Source organism: Sceloporus undulatus, chromosome 2 (assembly GCF_019175285.1).
Source record: "Sceloporus undulatus isolate JIND9_A2432 ecotype Alabama chromosome 2, SceUnd_v1.1, whole genome shotgun sequence".
NCBI lineage: Eukaryota > Metazoa > Chordata > Lepidosauria > Squamata > Phrynosomatidae > Sceloporus > Sceloporus undulatus.
This window is the reverse complement of record NC_056523.1, coordinates 155,120,690-155,128,236: the sequence shown is the minus strand read 5'-3', so window position 1 is coordinate 155,128,236 and position 7,547 is coordinate 155,120,690.

The window sequence follows — 7,547 nt, the reverse complement described above, 5'->3', positions numbered from 1 at the left end:
TTTTTTTTCACTTTCACAGGGGTCCTGCATCCTTAACCCCAGTGAATGTGGAGGGCCCATTGCAATACATGTAATAGCACTGGTGAAGGGATAGATATATGCTTTGCTATGGTCCACTGCCTTCAGCTTCAGACATGACCATTCCAGAGCTCATCAGCAGTAGGGGAGCTAATAAGAGTGGGGTCTGGGAAACAACCACCACCACCACCACTGTTTTTTACATGAATGTCTCAGTTCATTGAAATCTGCTGTAGCAGTCTGGCTGCTCTCACATCCATTGGCTGCAGTAGGGTCTTCTCTACCATGGCACCTTGTATGTGAAATTTTCAATACAAGGGCCCCCACCAGCAGCTGTCCCTCTTTATGTTTGATGAGGCAAACATAACTGTTATTACTGATCTTTCCAAGTCTAGTTGAGGCATACCTGCCTTCTGTGCTCTAATCTTGTTGCACTGTTTTGTTTTACAGACCTGTGTCTTCATTAGTATGATGGCCCAGTGGCGGCTTTTAAAAATGATTTTATGAGCTATGTATATACTAAGGATGTATAAGATAATTCACCCAAAGTATTACTCTCTCACTTGAGACTCATAGCTGTACGGATCTATGAAGCAACCCAAGAGCCAGTGTGGCGTAATAGTTGGACTGAGTGTTGGACTGAGCCTCTGGAGACCAAGGTTCAATTCCCAGCTTGGCCATGAAACCTACTGGGTGACCTTAGGGCAGTCACACTCTCTCAGCCTTTCTCTCTCTGAAAAGTCTTGCCAAGAAACCCCCATGATAGGTTTGTCTTAGGGTTGCCATAAGTTGAGAATGACTTGAAGAGACACAACAACAGCAACAATGAACCAACCTGTTAACAACATAGAAAAATATAGATCTCTGTCTGCATTAACAGCAGCCTCTGAGCAACCTTAAAGCAGAGTCATTTGTAATTTGAGATATGGAAGAAGAAAAAGTAAGATGTTCATATGTTGCTTGGAATGGCTGTAAGGGAAGCATTGAGGGACAGTGATACAATATGGATGATACAGTCAAACTCCTGGAGCTCTCTTCACATTATCAAGTGTTGAACTCATGTCCCATAATTCAGATTGAAAATACCAATTGGAACATGTATGTGTTTTGCCAGCAAGGATTAAGGAGCAAAGGCATGGTAAGAATAAGCACTTGACTAAGAGTGGAGGTGTGGGAACAGACTGGTAGATCTGTAAAGAGCAAAATTTAACATGGAGAGAGGAAGAAAAAGGCTCACAAGCAGGTCAAATTTTACTTTTTCTGCCCCCCAACTATCCTGAACATACTCTGTGCCAGCTTTGTGAAACAAAAGGGAAAGGTGAAACACTTGCCCATTGGAGAATTGGGGGAAATGGCAAGGAAACATATTGAAAAATGCACAGATAGCCACAGCACTCTTCATGGTGGTGGTTGTTTTTTAAATGATGGGAGGACAGGGAAGGATTAAACAAACAAGCATTAGGCTTTGCAGCAGAATAGTTACTGCCTTGCCAGATGCTTCTGGGACTTTAGCGGCTTACCCTGTTTGTTTGGGGAAGGTAGAGAATCCTGCAGAATGGCATCATTACCATCTAACTGGGCACCTGTGCCTAAGAGCAGGTCACATCTTGTAGCCAAGTTAAATACACACTTTTGGCTGGGATTTATTTTTGCTAAGGATTGCAAAAATCCTTCAACCCTAGGAGGGGAGCAACAATCACATAATTTCTCCAGTCACCACTGAGTGGGTTCAGGCTGTTTTCCTCTCACCATCCCTTGGTGAAAACTGGTAGTAAAGAACTACAGGATGGGATGCAGGAGGGAAAGCTTTGAGTTGTCAACAGGATGCAGTCAACCCCCCAGGTTCCAAATAAAGAAGCTTTATTGCAGGTGTGGACAGAGATACAAGGCATTAGGAGCACACCAGGTGGGTGATATTAGAGAAAGAGAGAAAACAGTTAACTGTACTCCCTAAATAACTCATGCCCTCCAACTTTCACAAATAAAAACTGGGACATTTGTAGCCAAGCAACTTCACATTGTGGCCAAGATGGGAAAAGTTATTAAGGAAGAATAAGGGACAAACTAGGAGAGGCTGCAGCAGTTTGATTTTTCTGGAGTGTATGTGTAGTGAGTGTATGAAATGGGAGAAAGGCAAGATATAAGTGAATAAAATGATGACGGTGATGACGATTATGATAATGTAGTACAGTGAAGGGCAAAATTCCACTACCTCCTCTCCTTTCCCTGCTGCTAAGTTAAGTGAGTGCAAACTATGAACCCAGCTGAAGCAAACTAAGGGACTTGGATCTCATCCACACTGAAGAAATAAAGAAATTTGACATCACTTTAACTGCCATGACTCAATGCTATGGAATTCTGGGATTTGTAGCTTTGTGAGATGTTTAGCCTTCCCTGACAGAGACCACTGATGCCCCACCAAACTAAAAATCCCCCAAATTCCATAGCACTGAGCCAGGGAAGTTGAAGTGGCATCAAACGGCTTTATTTCTGTAGTGTGGCAGCAGTCAAAGAGGGAAAGTGGGAGAAGGAGAGTCAAACTGGGACATTTTAAGAGTAGCTGAAAAAACAGGATGACTGAAGGTTGACTGCCAAACTGGGACAGTTGGAATGTATGGCCCCATACAGACAGGCCAAAATAAAGCTGCTTCGGGTCACTTTGGAAGTATGCTGTTTAAATGATGCATGCATCCTAAGAGACTGGAAGCTGCACCAAAGCTGCGCCAAAGCTGCGCTCCAGTCCTTAGGACTGGATTGTGGCTTTGGCGTGGATTCCAGACTCTTAGGACGCATGCATCATTTAAACAGCATACAGTACTTCCAAAGTAACCCGAAGCAGCTTTATTTTAGCCTGTCTGTATGGGGCCTATGATAACTCAAGACGGACAATCCTAACAAAGAAATTCAAGACTTAAACAGAGACAGGGTCACCTTAGGGTTGCCAGAAGTTGGAAATGACTTGAAGGTACATGACAACAAAAACAACAACCCCAGGCCAACATCAGTTCTCTAGATGGAAATGTCAGGAAAAGTTTTGAAAAACTACAGGTATTATTTGATTATGTTGGAAAGAGACTTTGGGACCTTCCACACCACATAGTTATAGCACTGTAATTCCACTTGAATGGCCATGGTTCCATCTTGTGGAATCCTAGGATTTGCAGTTGAGGGAGAGGCCTTTGGAAGCCTCATCCAAGGAGATCCTCTGACCAAATGCAGGATGCCATGGGATGAAGCCATGTCAAAGTGAAAGTGGAATTATAGTGCTATAACTGAGTGGTGTGAAAGGGCCCTCTGTTTCAATCAAGTCTCCTACTGGTAGTACAGTATTTTTTGCAAATAAGAATATCTACAAATATTGTGACAGACAGTTACAAGAAAGGAAGAAACAAAGGGATCTTTCTTTTTAGTTTAACAGTTTGTTTATTATTTAGATGTGTTACCCCCATGCTATCTTGTACCCTCTAGTGATTTACATTTTAGAAATATTTCCCATGAATTTTAATCTAGCTATCTAACTTGGAAATATTCACATTAAATGCTAGCATGTCACCATTAAACCATTAAAGAAATTAAAACATTCATTTGTTAACATTATACTATTATGAGTACGTTCTAACATTAATACAGATTAATCATTATTAATGCATCACTTTTGCATTTTAAAAGTCAATTAAAAGTATGAAAAAATACCCAAGAATATCCCATCTACCCTCACATTACCTCTTAAAACAATAAATTAAACTGATACAAATTAATTGCCCATTACTTAAAATGTCACATCATTGGCATTTAATGATTTGAAATAACACATTTCAAAACTGCTGAAATGGAAAATAGGATGGCTCCTTTCTTTTCCATCCGGTGGCAAGCTAAGATTTTTATTTTCCAGTAAGTCTTTGGAAACTGATTTTTAACAAAGGGCTTTTATGATGGTGTACTGTTTTTAATCTTTGCCAGATTTCAAATGCTTTTATTCTAATCGTATTTAATACTGTTTTAATTTTTTTAAAACTATATGTATTTTTATTTTATACCTTTTTGTAAGCGGCCTTAAGTCCCAGTCTGGGAGAAAGGCAAGATAGGGATATCATTCCACTTTTTCAGCTGCTATTAAAATGTCCCAGTTTCGCTTTCCTCCTCCCACTTTCCCTCTTTATTCTTTGCTTATAGTATCCTAAGCAGAGTTCAAAGTACAGAAGTACTTTGGACTCAACTAATCCAGCATAGAAGAGAGAAGAGGATGGAATCTTGACTTTCTCAACAGACTGATGCAAAAGCAAACTATTACAGACTCTCCTAGCTTGTGTTTTTTCCCTCATTAATAATTCTTGCCATCTTGACAACACTCTATTCTTGCTATGCCACAGAAGTCCTAGTTTTCATGTGAAATATTGGAAGGTGTGCCAAAATATATCAAGATCTAACAGTTTTCACTTCTTAGTTCTTCTAACATTGAACAGTTCCATTCACCCTCCTCACTGTCCTCTCATGCAGCCTTTCTATTTTGCTCTTCCTATCTCCTGAAACATATACTTGCCCTGTCACAGCCATCTCCATACTGGCATCCACCAGATGTCTGAAATTGTAATTTTGTTTACCCTAACCAGTAGTTGGGGATGATGGTGGATAAGACCTCAAACATCCGGGCAGCACCTGTTGGGGAAAGCCTGTCTTACCATATTACATGTATAATATCTGAAATTTTGAGTCCCTTTCACCAAATCTATCTATCTTCCTGTCCCTTCCTCCTTGCCATCAAACAGGAGGAATCCATAGGTTCCCACTTCTAGTGAAGAAGTTTTGGAGTAAGAGACATGAGGACAAATTTAATGAAATGCAAATACAAAGTATTGGTTAGATGACATATCAGGAAAGAATATCCCTAATCCTGATTACTACCTGGGGAAGTCTATGGATGATGTAATAGTGAGGTGTGTATGAAATCAATAATTTGACAAACAGAACAGCTGACCCCTTATATGTGAGCACCTCTTCTACCACTTATCTGCTTCTGCTGAGGGAGTGGTAAAGTCTTTGCATTTTGGTCAAGGGATGATATTATTGGTCACACTACTTGGTACTATTCAGGTGCTATTGAAAGGGCATGATAATTAGACACAGACTTTTTAATTATTAATTAGTACTGGCAAGTTATGGATTGGTTAAATGCACTTGGACTATCCAGGGATCCATCCTCCATAGTCACTTTGGCAAGGAACAAAATTAGTTTCCTTCCTGTAAGAGATTCTCCTAGCAATTTAGAATTAATTGTATCTCTGGTGTGAAGAGAGGGAGACCGGAATAACAGAAGTGTCTCTTGTCAGTTTTCTGCTAATCAATAAGATAAACTAGATTATCTTGTTTTTGGATGAAGATCTTGCAGAAGCAAGGTCTCCAGGAGTTTGATTGACAAGAAACTGGTGTAGATTTTGCCTCCATGCAGCAGGTGCTTCCAACCCAAGCCTTCCCCCCCCTCCCACAGACAGACAGACAGACACTCACACACACACCCTGGACCCAAATGAAGGGTTCTCCTCCTGTCCTTTTTCTGACTGAAGCCTTTGAAAGTCTCTAACTTCCTGACACTTGAAAAGCTTTCCAACTGGGAAGTAGGGATGGAGCTTCTGCAAAGACTTCTATCAATGGGGAGGCCCCATCTTCAAAGCTTTTTTCTACAGGGTGCTGGCATCCCTTCTGAGAGTTGCTAGTGCTGGAGGGGATTCCTCCTTGAAAATCCTTCAGATCATAGAGGGGGAAGTCCCGCTTTGAAGATTCTCACCAGAGTGGGGCCAAACCTCCTATTTTGCATTGCTTTTCAAAGGCTGCTGTGGAGGAGGGAGAGGAGGAGGAGGGATGGATGGATTTGCTCTTTGCAAAACATTTGGTTGTGCCAACCTGCACTTCAAGCAAGGCAAGGAGTTCATTGCTGAATCCCATGCCACAATGGTGCATATGTTCAATTAGCTGAGTAGCCTACCAGCAATTTAAATAGGTGTGTTAAGGATGAACCAAGGTCAAGCATGTTTCAAGAAGTATGTTTGTTCTGTCAAGCTGTGGCATGCTTACAACAAGCAGAAACCTTTCAGCAAGGATTCTGAATGTTTTCAAGTGAAGTAATGAACAGCTCTCATTATTAGGGTGTTAATATTAGGTATTGCCTCTCCCTTCCTGCTTTTTTTAATAGCTTTTTCTGCCAGACTTCAACACCCCTTTTGATGGTAAGGCTCATGACACGTCATTAAAATATTACGAATGAGACAGCAGTGAATCAACTTCCTTGATTTCTCTTCTGCTACATCAAACACGTATTAGCTGCATGACATAGTGCAAAAATGCACTGGCAGTTGATGTACACACTCAGAAAAAAACAGGTGACAAGGGCCATCTATATCACTTCATGACCTGAAAATAGAGGCCTGTTACAGACAGCCAAAATAAAGCTGCTTCGAGTCACAGTCCTTAGGGCTGGAGCGTGGCTTTGGTGCAACTTCTGGACTCTTAGGACGCATGCATCATTGAAACACCATACCTCCACTGTGACTCGAAGCAGCTTTATTTTGGCTGTCTGTAACAGGCCAGAGGAAGCACACATTGGCTTTCTTGACTTGACTCAAAAAAGCATTTTCCTTTTGGAAGACAGCTAACCTATCAAAGAGAAAGAAGCTTAGAATTAGAGCACAGTTTAGACCTTTTCTGTGTGAAAATGCTGGGTCAGTTCTTGGTTTCCCCAGTTACATAAAAAGATTTCAGGTAGTTGCAATTCTGCAGCCGAAAGAAAGCTAGTGTTACCCTCCTGGATTGCCTGTCATTCGCTGGAGAGCTGGAAGGGCAACATCAGCATTCTTCTCCCAGCTATAGGACCTCCCAGTCAACCGCTAAGCAGTAAATGGCCATAGCAAGACATTGTAGAGTGGGGGGTGGATTTTTATAGTGAGGTATTGAATATTTCCTTCTGCAACATCTGGAAAAGCACATATGCATCTATAACCCCAGGTTACATATGTATATGCCACCAATAGGATTCTAGTCACTGGATGTTACTCAATAGCATATTACTAATACATTACTTTTCCATTTCTTTTTTGTTATTCCTTATTACAAAGAAAAAAAAGGTCAACATGTGCACATTTTGAAGTAACGAATAAACATTATTTTTTAAAGAAATAATAGTGTTACAATTACTGTGTTACCTTGCAAACACAGCACCACTACTGCTCTTCATTACAAGGGAAAGTAATATGCTGCAGGTTACCTTTGACATCCAGACTCTAAATTCAATATTTCGAAACCAAGACTAGGTTATGCTACCTTCTGACAATCTGCTTTTCAACACAAAGTATTTTACATAAAAGGACATTAGGGCCTATGGTCTGAAGTGGTAGACCTAACTCCCACAAATACTTCTGGCTAGAGTAAACCCGTTGAATCCCATGATTAAATGTCCCAACATCTCAGAAGCTTCAGGTCCATGGAAAGATACCAGAATATGGAGATGGGTGACCTCATTGGGGTTATTTTTCTATGAA